The sequence below is a fragment of the Abramis brama genome (genome assembly GCF_963993115.1).
Source record: "Abramis brama genome assembly, chromosome: 1".
NCBI classification, from domain to species: Eukaryota; Metazoa; Chordata; class Actinopteri; order Cypriniformes; family Leuciscidae; genus Abramis; species Abramis brama.
This window is the reverse complement of record NC_139963.1, coordinates 30,820,166-30,833,208: the sequence shown is the minus strand read 5'-3', so window position 1 is coordinate 30,833,208 and position 13,043 is coordinate 30,820,166. Positions and strand designations below refer to the sequence as shown.

Here is a 13,043-nt window from a genome sequence, read left to right as displayed (position 1 = left end):
TTTTTCTTGCCTTTTTTTTTTTAATAGATTTGTTTGATTTTAGAATTGTCATCATTCTCAATCTTAAAATTTGAAAGCCCATTAAATCTTTTAATTTTTTTATGATTTTTGAAAAATATGTATTTATTTTATTTACATAAGAGAATCTTTACTATACTGTTCAAAATATATTTTTAAAGAAATGAATACTTATAATGTTACATTAGTTCTATTTCAAATAAATGCTGTTCTCTTCATCAGAGAATCCTGAAAAAGTATTCCTTAAAAATAACAAGCAACTCAACATTGATAATAATCAGAAATGTTTCTTGTGCAGCAAATCGTCATATAAGAATGATTTCTGTAATAATTCAGAATGATTAAGTAATGATGTTGATAATTCAGCTTTGACATCACAGGAATAAATTACATTTCAAAATATATTTAATTAGAAAACAGTTATTTGAAATTGAAACAATATTTCACAGACCCAAACTTTTGGGTATGTATTATACATTTATTTTAATTTTGTAAAACATTACATTAACATATTATGAACATATTTAAGTGTGTGTATTTAGGATATGTAAAATGCTATCTATGAAATTAGCTTCAGCAGGGCAAGGGAGAAGGGTACCATTTTTCTCCAGAAACATTTACATCACATTAAATGATTGCATAATTAAAGGTTGTAGATTATGTCATAGAAATTATGCTGTAATGGAAATGTTTATGGCGGATCAGAAAAAATTACAAAAATGTATTATTCTTTTATGTATGTATGTCCAAAAGTGGCCATAGTTGAAGAAACCCAGAAGAAGATAAACTCTTAATAACTGAAATCATAATAGCAGCTATTATTCAATCGGTGAGATACGTTCAAGTGCACAGCAAAGGATCTTTCCGACAACCTAAAGCCGTCACATTCACTCTTAAATACATTTAATGTTGAGGACCCCTGGACCCCTCCATCATGATGGAGCTGGATATAGGGAAATTTTAGTGTACATGGGGAGAGACACTGGGATTCCCTTGAGAGCAGGAGGCTCTTATCATGCCTTTGGGACAGGCCTCAGGGTGACACTGTTAAAAGAACTGCACTCCCAAGTCGCTAAAAGCCTGTTAAAGTAACTGCTGTTATTGCTCCTATTCTGATCTCTCGCTCGACCTTCACTAGACCTTGCATTGGAAATGAGGGCAAGCACGAACACTTGGCACTAAAAGGGAGGTTTGTGTGTGTGTGTGTGTAGGTCAAATCTGATTAGTCTAGCAATACTGTAGGAGTGTGAAAAGCATTCTCTCACTGGTACGCTCAGAAAAAGACTTCACACTCTGTATAGCCTGCTGCTTTTATATAACTTGAAGGGTTAGTTCACCCAAAAATGAAAATTCTGTCAGTAATTACTCACCCTCATGTTGTTCCAACCCCGTAAGACTTTTGTTCATCTTCGGAACACAAATTAAGATATTTTTGATTAAATCTGAGAGCTGGCTCACTCCTCCATAGGCTGCTATGTTACTGAAACATAAGAAAGTTAGAAAAGTTAGAAAAGACAATGTCTAAAATAGTCCAAGTGACTGTGGCTCAACCATAAGTTTATCAAGCGACGAGAATACTTTTTGTGCGCAAAACCCCCCAAAAATAACAACTTTATTCAACTATTCATTTTCTTCTGTGTGGGCCTCTGAGTGAGTTCACGTAGTGTAACAGCGCTGCGCTTCTGTGTTGTACGTCAGAACGTAGGCTCACTATTGGCCGACGCTGGTCATGTGTGTGATGCCTACGTTCTGACGTACAACACAGAAGCGCTGCGCTGTTACACTACGTGAACTCACTCATCAAAAATATCTTAATTTGTGTTCCGAAGATGAACGAAAGTCTTACGGGGTTGGAACAACATGAGGGTGAGTAATTACTGACAGAATCTTCATTTTTGGGTGAACTAACCCTTTAAAGTGATCATGATTAGAGTATCAGCTGAGGTGGTTTGGCTTCTGACTCATAAAAAGGCTTTTGTGTGCTTGTATATGATCCAGATCTTCATTAAGCTCCTGTCATGAACTGAAAAAAGTTAATGTCTGCTGATCATAAAACAAAGATTCATTGATTCAGTCCTGCAGTTTGCTCCTGACCCATATTACTTCCGCAATGTGATGATGGATGGAAGTGCAACAGGATATTCAGTGACAAAAAAATGTAGGGCTGGACTTGATTTTATACATCAGGATTGATTGGCTCTTGAAAAATTTGTGTAGCTACTGTACCATAACGGAGACAGACCGGCCCACATGACTTAGGTGATGTCACTGGAAAAGGAAAGTTGTTTTAGAGAGGAAGTTAATAAAGCTTCTTTTTTTTTTTCTAGGGTAACATACGCAATTTAATTCTGTGCAGTAAGAGCAAAAATAAACATTCACTTTGTAGGTTGGGTTTTTCTTTGTAGCTCTGTTCCCAAACTGTTTTGTGACGTCATACATGTAAACAATGTTTCATAATCTTAATTATTCTGCCTGTTAAGATGCCTCGTTTTGGTCTAAATCTAAGGTTGCGTCCCTTATGGAGAAGACAGTCCCAGAATGCATTGCATAGAAACATACGTTCAGTATTAGTAATTAATCCGAATTATTTATATAATATTATGTATTCATATTTTAAATTAGCTTTTATTTTTATATTTTCAGTTTTTGATTTTAGTTTAGTTTGAGTGATTTTATGTGCTTTTTTATTAGTTTTTTTATATTTGTATTTAGCTTTATTTTCATTTAAGTTTTAGTAATTTGAGTGCTTCAACTTATTTTATTTTATTTCTAGTATAATATATATTTTATTTCAGCTTTATTTCAATTGATCGAAGGTTTTTAATAGTTTTAGTTTTAGTTAAGAATAACAACTCTGAATCAAATCTGTAAAAAAAGTTTTGATTTATGCTAATTAGGGGATTGCACTGATTCCAGAAAGATGCACCACTTTGTGAGCTTAAGCAACAGTCCATTGGAATCAGTTGAGTTGAGTCTGTTGTGAAGTGCTATTTGTGTGGCAAACAGACTTGCTGCTTATGTTGTGTGTTTCAAAATGGTCCCTAATGAGAATGCATGTATGTTAGGCTACGTTTACACTAGTGCATTTTTATTTTAAAATGTATAACTTTTGCAATGCCTAATGTCCACACTACTCCGGAGTTTTTGACCCTCGAAAATGGAGATTTTTGTGGCTGCCCACATTCGCAGGGGTCTTCTGGATCATTACGCATCCTTCCCTGATTCGTCAAGCCCCTATAATGACCATTACGCTGCCGGAACATGACATTAACAGACCAGCCTTGACGACCGTGTAAACAATAACATGGAGATGAAACTGCAAGCTTTGCTGACTTTGTTGCCCTTTTTAACAGCCGTTAAAATGCTGTTAAATTCTGCATTTTATAATACTGCAGGTCATGTGACATGCCTTTTCAGTTGTGCAGTGTGGATGGAGATCTTTTTGGAGATTTCAAACACAGTGGAAATGCCAATATGGACGTGGATCATTTTCATTTTAAACAGGTCTTATTATGCCCTTTTACGAAGTCTTGATTTTGTTTTTGGGGTGCACTTGAATATGCTTTCATGCTTGATTGTTCAAAAACACATTATTTTTCATATATTTTACATTATTACAGCTTTCTGCCTTTCTGCCCAGTCTGGCTCGAACACGCCGGTTTCGATGAAGCCCCTCTTTCCAAAATACAAAATGTGCTGTGATTGGTTTCCTGGCCCAATGTGTTGTGATTGGCAGCGCTTAGCGTGTGTTCGGGAAATGTCACGCCCCTCCATATCTGCGAGTTCTTCTGCAGTGTAAATATGAATAAGGATGGCGTCAATTTAAAACCAATTCAAGCCCAGTTCAGACCCTGACAATGTTAACGAACAATAGGATCGTGCAGAATGGATGTTTCAGAGTGGTATGTTTTTTTGTCATTTTCTTATTATAGATACGATGTTATTCAATATCCACCGTTTTATCTTATAGGGGTGGTATAATGCCCTTTTCACAAGATGTAAAATAAGTCTCTGATGTCCCCAGAGTGTGTATGTGAAGTTTTAGCTCAAAATACCCCACTGATATTTTTATATAGCATGTTAAAATTGTCACTTTTTGAGGGTGAGCAAAAACGCACTGTTTGTGTCTGTCCCTTTAAATGTAAATGAGCTGCTGCTCCCAGCACAGGGGGCAGAGCTACAACAGCTTGTGTCCTGAAAATTTCAAAAACTTTTAGCCTTTTATGTTCAAACTGGAGTCAGACAAAGATGGAGAGACTCAAGAAGAAGAGACAACATTTCTGAATGGTTAGCTGATGAATTTATGTAGCGTATGTGTAGTTATCTTCTAGTCATTGATTAGCATATTCTGTCATGATAATCTATAAATCGTATTCCCGGGGGCGGGGTTTATGTAAATTTTAGGGTTGGTGATGTCACTTACCCGGGAGGAATGTCGTGTAGTCCCAATCAGCCGTTTGTTGTAGTCCTTAAAAAGCATGTTTCAAATATCTCCCTTTGCTTTGAACTTTGATCTTCATGACTCTGCAGATGTTGTTTATGCTCAAACAGCAACATTACACACTAACTAAAGTTAGAAAAGTGAAATCATAATCAACCACCCCTTTAATATTTGTCAGAAAACTAAGGTAATACAAACTGTAATCAATCACAAAACCATGGTTAATTTTCCTAAGGAGCAGTGATCCGTCTTATAAAAGTGAGAGCTTACAAAAGCAACAGAAAACAAGCTGTTCTAAATGTTGGGGTTACATTGTTCAGGAACAGTGTTTAAAATAAATTTCAACCACTCTATGTTCGACAGCCTTAGGAAGGTCAAACAATTGAGTTTTGAAAAAGGGGTGGAAAAAACAACGTCTCTTTGACATTGCGACAAAACTGTCTTCTCTAATGCAGCTCAACCAGGCCTCGTCCCCTTTTTTGCGTATTCTGTGGGCGGGGATTATTTAAATGAGTAACACTGTGACTTCATAAGATCCAGAAAAATTGCATTGTAGTTAAAATGAGCCGTTCGTTGTAGTTCTTGAAAAGGGGATTCTGTTAAACATGTATCCCTTTGGAGTTGACTTTGAGCTTTGTAATCTTGCACTAAAGTTGAAAAAGTGAAAAAGCATATTAGGACCCATTTAAAACGCTGTTAAAATGAAAACGCACTAGTGTGGACATAGACTTAGAATGCATTAGAAATTTTATCAGTTTCCCTTGTCACTAACAAATTGAGGGATTACAAATTTTATTTATAGTGTAAATTCAGTGTTTGTTTTATTCATAAATTGTTTAAAGGTTGACATTTGTATATGATTTCCCCATTTTCAGCCATAAATGACTTCACAAAGGCCATTCCTGAGCTTTAAATTACTCAATTTATGCATGTCAAAGTTTTTAGTGCAGAAAGAGGGGCGCTAGAAGGACATACACATAGTATTTACTCATACAGACAGCCACACACACACGTACAGACGCACACAATGTCCCGTAAATCAGGGCCCCGGGGGGAAGCCTGCTGCTGTTAACTCCTTAAGCAATTTAATAGGCCTATTCGGGCGTGTATTTATAGAATGATTTAGCACGTGTTGATTTCCTGCGCTTGTTTACTCTGTCTTCTTCACAGAAAACCTTTATGGACTTTAAAAGTTTTCGGTAGCAGTCGTTGACAGGCAAGAAAGTGAATTCAAACTGGTATGAACTGCATGTGCCACAAAAGAGAGTTTGTGGGACCGTGACATAATCAGCGTTTGTCCTCATAAGTGTGGCCAAAACCACCAACTTTTTAGTATGTATTTGATCGCTTTTTAATTGCTCTTTATGTACATAAACACACATAATGAAGAGGATCACTATAATTAAATGCCCCAACATTTGCGTTAAGCTGCATGAAGCCTCCACATGTATTTCTGGCCTGTGTGGGCCACAACACTCCTGGAAGTTATTATAGAAACACTCATTCATACAAATACAAATGTTTTCATTTCACATTTTCACGTTTTCTCGGCTGTAATGATTTATTTGACTCAGAAATGAAACTGTAAACTGTTACGCACATTATATTTGCTCTTGACCTGATTTGTCAAACTGAAGAAATTACAACCAGGTGTAATTGTCATGCTTCTAGTAGTCCCTCTTTCACTCTTATTTTCTCACGTTACAGAGCTGGCAATAGTGTACTGTATACCGTAGTCACAGAAGCGTATGCTGTTATGTGTGTGTGATGTGTGTGAGAGGTTATTTTTGAATCTTCATTGACAGATGTTCCCAATCCAGCTGTGACAGCCTCCACCCGCTCTGCATTCCATATCACACACACACATGCACACACACACTCAAAGGAAATGCTGGTATGCTGCAGGCAGGATTTCTGTTGTAACACATGAGCTGATACAGCAGGTCTGACTCTAGTAGTCCCTGAAACAAAGTGAAAGTGTACAAAATTAATATTTAGTTTTTTTAATATTTATTCATATTTATTGTTTTGGTTATTATTATTATTATTATTATTATTATTAATTGCATGATTTCTATGTAAAAGCATTTACGATGCCTCTGTGTGATGTGTCTTATTATATATTACACAAGGACTGTGCTAGGCACTTCAGTGGAGAGTGGCCAATAAACACCCTTTCAATCAAGGAAATGGATACAGCAGACAGCTCTGCTTAAAGCATGCAATTATTGAGACGCAAAGTGGACAGGAGGAGCCAGTGTGTATGTTGGGAGCACACCTGCGACCACCCAAATTTATTGCCTATGTTCGTAATTGTCAGCTGCCATCAGTAGATGAGAAGAAGCTGCTCTTTTATCGGCTGGAAGTTTATGTGTGCATCTGTAAATCGTCTCTGAGCATTTGGTGCTGTTGGACCTCTGAGAGTCTGCTAGCTATTGAAGTGATTGATTTCTGTCGGCAGTATTAGAAGAACTTTTAGAACATTGTAAGATAAGAACTTTTGTTGGATGCCTCATCATGGCTCATTCTAGTGGTCAACCCATGTGGGTTTTTCAGTGGCCGATGCCAATACTGATATCTAGAGAACAAGGTAGCTGATATAATGCAAATAAGATGATAGCAAATGAGAATTTGAAATTGAAGAACATATTTTACACAATATTTATTCAGTACTGGAAAAAAGTGGACATATAAATTATCTGTTCAGAGAGCTGACAGCAATGAACTGCCATTTCTGTTAATTGGTCCAGTATGTCCCAAAAATGCTAAATATCAGGCTGATATATCTGTCTATTACAAGTCCAGGGAACAAAAGCTAATGAAAACTTGTATGATTTCAAAGATGTGGAAAGAAGTCCTTTGTACAACCAAAATCTGGAAATATAACAAGCATTTTGTAATGACCTTGCATAGGCTATAAGCACGCAGTGAATGTTTGCTATTTCTTGCTCACACGTGTGGTTTCTTTCTGCCTGGTACTTTGCGTTTTACTTGCTCACTGTGCAGCAGGTGGTATTGCCTTTACTGTGTAAATTTGCTTGCCAAATTGTAATCTAACCGCTCATTACAGAGTTAGCCCGTTGCCTTGAGTAGACCACCATAAGTGGCTGTACTGTGGTTTTAGGTGATATAAAAATGAGCTGAAGCAGAGCAGTAATGCCATTCTGGTCAATGAAAAAGAAATAAAGACCAATTTAAGAAATTAGCTTTTAATTTGCACCTTTTGATCACCTAGTTTTTACAGTTGAAATCATTGTGTGCGTGATTAATAAACATTTATTGCATAGTGAGGCTTTGTAAGCTTTTGATCATTGGTCATACATGTATTATATCCGGCTAGTTTCTTTCAAGCTAGTTTTAGTTAGACGCTCGTTGATCATTGTTTCTTTGTGCGAGTGTATATGAATGTGTCTCCTGTGTTTGTTCCTTGTTTGTGCCTTTGATGTGCATGATGTACACCACATGTATCTTGTCCCTCTTAACTTGTTTATCTTTATATTTATGTGTATGTGGGTTTGTGAGTGTGTGTGTGTGTGCGTGTCTGCATTCCCTTCCTGTGGGCCTCCAGACCAAAGCCTCCTCACAGTGAGAGAATAGACTGGTTTATTGGAGGCCTGTCAGGCTCAGACTGAATTTACTGCCCACAGACAATGTTTATCACTCAACAGAGGGTAATGCGAGCAGAAAGCGCTGCAACCAGAGAGGGAGGGATGGAAATAAAAGACGTGAGGGAGGCGGCAAAGCAGATCCAGAGCCGGGGAGGGCTTTCTGGCCCACTTCTCACTATAGCTCATAAATCTCCAGACCCCATCCTGAGATATGTGTACTTACAGAGAAAGTGAAGAGAGGAAAGAAGGGAAGAGAAAGGGGCGGTGGAAAGCAGCATGACACCTTTCTATGCTGTGCTTTATTTTTTGCTGAAGTATGGAATATTTTTGTATCTCTCTATCGCTGCGGTGTTTGTGTGGTGTGTATGTGTGTGCGAGTGGGACTTATTTTTTTTCTTTTAGTGAGCTTGCAGGAGTATATTTAATACAATTTTAAACACCGCTTAGCCTTAATAGAGGCATCAATCGCACGAAAGATGCCGTTACAAAACCTGCTTCCCTTAAACGTAGAAACCTGTGTAGCATTATCATGTGTCCGTCAAAAAAAAAAATTGACTGATGATCATTTTTTGTTATGGCCAACTCTGCTGATACTGCTTATTGCTGATACTTAATGCACTATTTAGAATAGAATAAATTAGAAACTGTTCAAAAGTCAGTAAGATTTTTAAAGATATTTTAAGTCTCTTATGCTCACTAAGGCTGTGTTTATTTGATCAAAAATACAGTACAAACTGTCATGTAAAATATTATTATAATTAAAATTGTTTTCTATCTTAATGTATTTTAAAATACTTAATGTATTGTACATTTTCAGCATCATTCCAGTCTTCAGTGTCACATGATCCTATAGAAATCATTCTAATGTGATGGTTTGATGCTCAAGAAACATTTCTTATAATTATCATTGTTGAAAACAGTTGTGCTGATTAATATTTGTGGAAACCATCTATATAAAATAATTCATATTTGTGGAAACCAAATATAAAAGAACAGCATTTATTTGAAATATACATATTTTGTAACATCACTTAAATGTCATCAACTATAACTTTTAAAATATATTATATTATATTATATTATATTATATTATATTATATTATATTATATTATATTATATTATATTATATTATTTGCAGAATGTTTCAGGTAAATCCAGCCATCAAGACATTGTATTTGAAGTAGGGAAGAAAAAAGTATAAGTTCAAATTAGTATTAGTTAAAATTAAAAAAGACAATCTGCTTCCAATCAATGCAAATTAAGACTGTTGCTGATAATGAACAAAATATGCTAATATTGTCCGATGGTCACTGATGTATTTATTTATTTATTACTAGGGTGCATCCCTAGTTAACCTGTTACCAATTCTGTGACATCTTGTTGTGTATTGCCATATTAAGTTCTTTGAGTTTCTTTGTTGTGCCTGATGGCTGGTGTGAAGCCCTGTGACCCAAATGCCGTCCTCCCTCACACCTCACATTCACACTTTCACACTCCACGGCTGCTGACATTTTACTGCGGCGCAGACAGTGTGATGGCCAGACCGAGTGTGAGGTGGATCGTGGGTGTTTTTGGAGGAGTAGCTTTCAATTTCACTGAGGTTCTGTATGAATATGTATCATTCATTTTTCCTTTTCTTTGTGATTTCAAGCTTAATTTGTGTTTTTTTCTCTGACATTAGCCCTCCTGTCGCTCAAACAGTAGACCATGAGGCTAACAACACCAAGGTCATTGGTTCGATTCCCAGGGAAAGCAAGAACTGATCAAATGTGTACCTTGATTTCAGTGTAAGTTGCTTTTGATAAAAGCATCTGCCAAATGCATTCATGTAAATGATATTAGTATTAATATTTTTGTTTATGCCAAATCTGCATACTGCATTTTTAACAGGCAGTTTCATTGCCTACTTTACCAGCTCAATATCTGTTTGTATTTCCTAATATATCGTAACCTTGTCTAGTTGTAATGTAAACTCTCCCTTCACTCTCTTTCTCTCCTCCTCCAACTTCTCTGGCCGGAGGGCTCCCTATCCACTAAGGTGCTGAATAATTAATGGAGGTAGGCTGGGTTGATTAAAACAACACATCAGTCTGACCTCATTTAGTGAAGGCATGACTCAATGACAGGAACAAGCAGTGTACTCTTAATGACAGATTACTCCTGACTGTGTGTGTTACTGTAAAGGGATTACAATTTTACACACACGCACAAATATAAAAGTCATTAGCTGCAAGGGACACTTATGATGGTGTCCATACTGAATACACACATTAAACTTTCCATGTGAAAGTAATTAAACTCATTGAAATATTTACTAACACCTTTGCACACATGCAGGCTAAAGCTAGCAAGCTAACTAGCCTCAAACTGTTTGTATCATCAAGTGAAAATAAAGGAAGTTATACTGAGTCCAAAAGCCTGGTACCAATAAATCACTTTTTTTTGTTGAAAAGTTTTTTTATGAAGCAAGAAATATGTACAATATTAGCTTCAGTAGAACTTTTTTTTATTTTTGACAAAAAAAAAAAAAAAAAAACCTTGGTTTTAGCAAGCTTAAATTTCTCTTGCACGTGTTGCATAACGATTTGCTTTATGAATATTACTGACAGTTTTAAGCCAGGGGTGTTCTGAAGCTGGATATTGAGGAGTTAATGGTGACATTTCTGCTAAAGCAAATACGACTTGTGTCTCTGCTTGAACTTGAAGTCACTGGTGCGACAGCAGAGACAGATTTGTCAGCGGTTGACAGCAATAAGCTGTGAATTCCTCTAACAGCTGATTGTGACATCAAATCCATCATTGATTTCTGCTTGTATTTCTCATGTATTCAGAAAATTTCCATTTTGAATATGGAACGAATGCCCATTCCATATTCAATTGGTAAAGAATGGCAATGTGACGCCTTGATTTAGGAACAATTTCATATAATAAGCGGCTGGTAAACCTATTGCCAAACCAATTTGCCACCATGTCTGTATCAATCCTGCCAGTCCACCAGCTCACTGGAATGTACTGGAAAGAGCCGAATGAGGAGGCTGGCAGGAAGGAGGAAGGAATAAGCTGCCTCTTTCGTCTACATTTGCTAATCATTCGTGGCACATGGAGCAAGTTCCTTTTCGCTAATTGTGTCCAAGAGTTGCTATTAGCATATCTGCTTTGATTTTGAGCTCTGCCCTGAGGCAGCTCCAATTTTGTACAATTTTATTTTAGCAGTTTCTAATTGTCAGTCTTCATTTAAAAAAAAAAAAAAAAAAACAGCCATTATGGGTGTGTACAAAATTACTAATTTACATGTACTTTGGGGCCGAAGTCTGAGATTATATATTAAATGTGTGAAGCTTGTGTGAATCTAGCTAAATTTTTTTACATGTCAGGAGGACAACCAAACCTTACATTTCAACATCCAACACAGACTGAACATACATTTGGTTAATAGTTCGGGGTGAGTAAGATTTTTTATTTTTTTTAATTAATACTACTATCATACGGACATTAAATTGATTAAAAGGATATTTAACTACATTACTGGTTTTATTGTTTGTTTGTTTGTTTTTTTGATCACATAAATGCAGTCTTGATGAGCAGAAGAGAGTTTTTCCAAAAACATTTAAAAAATCTGAACAACTACAAACCTTTAAACTGTAGTGCAGCACAGATGTGTCAACAGAGAAATGTTCTCAGTAGAGGCCTATTAATCTTTTGAGTTTTGCAAAGCACAAGCAAATATTTAGCTGTTCAAATTAGTTATTGTTGCTCAATCATAGAATGTACTGAAAACCTTGATTAAATCACATAATCACAGGAAAAATCAAACTGATCTTTGTATTACAATGTATCGCATCAATCCCATCCTTGACAACATACTGATTCATGGCCAACTGATTTTGTCATAATTGTGCCAGCTTATAGTTTCGACTTGTAATTTCGTTATCAAGTTTCTCTAAAGACTTTTTTATTTTCATACCGATGTGTATTGATTGCTTGAGCGCTAGAAAACTTTGAGGTACTTTTTTGCTGAGCAGATACCATAGTCTGAAGAGTTAAGTTTACTGTAAGTTCAGAGATATCTGAACTTTAAAAAGTCGAAGGAAAAGGGAAAAAAAGTATCTGCATGAATTTGCTAAGCTCAGCCCTTTTGAGTCTCAGTGTCTTGGCTTGAAGACAAAGTAAAAATGGTGTATTGACATTTACAGGAGTGTTTTTCTTCTGGCGTGGATCGGGGGGAATTGGGAACGTTGATGTTTTGTTTTTGTTCATGTGCTTTCTTCTATTTATAATTAGTTGAGAATTCATGTGTGCAGTGAGTAGAAAACTTTTTTTTTTTTCCAGAGCTCTTATCATCATGCTAAATATTTCCTGAACTTTTAATAAATTTGATTAGGAAGTCTTGTACTCATTCACAGATCCTAAACAGAGATGCTATTGTACAACCATATTATCATAAGAGGCTAAAAAATGAACACAATTGACCTCTCTTCTTTCTGCTGATCCGTGTTCAGGAAGGTAATGTAGAGATTCAAACTGTTACTTGAACCTAAACAGAACAAGGGTAAAGTTAATTGGAAGAATGCTGTGGTGTTTCACTTTTAGTTTTTAAAGTGTATTAAAGGGATAGTTCACCCAGAAAGGAAAATTCATCATTACTCACCCTCATGTTGTTCCAAACCTGTATGACTTTTTCTTTTGTGAAACAGAAAAGGTAATGTTTTGACGGGGACGGTCAAGATTCAAGATAATTACAAAAAAGCACCAAAAATTAAAATTGCTAATCAAATGTGGTACCTTTTCATGTCTCTCTGTGTTAGGTTTAATGTCAATGACGTGTGGTCACAACACGTGTAAGAACCAGTGCCAAATGGTGTTGACGCATCATTTGCCGTCCATTTCAGATTTGCAGAAGCTTTTGTATGACTTTCAAATGTAATGTAGTCATAGACTTATTTTATTGTGCTCTAATGGTGCTTATTTATCATTT

General features: G+C 36.2%; 1 protein-coding gene across 4 annotated transcripts in view; it reads left to right on the top strand.

The window, feature by feature from the left end:
- rarab (retinoic acid receptor, alpha b) overlaps nt 1-13,043 on the top strand; it is a 129,720-nt gene that overhangs the window by 68,173 nt on the left and 48,504 nt on the right. Inside the window, exon 1 of one of the 4 annotated variants that reach the window (XM_084135665.1) lies at nt 9,745-9,855. The exons of the other annotated variants lie outside the window; for them this stretch is intronic. The gene's annotated coding sequence lies outside the window, so the exon portion shown is untranslated. Of the gene's footprint in view, nt 1-9,744; nt 9,856-13,043 lie in introns of those variants that run through there. 4 annotated transcript variants of the gene reach the window in all.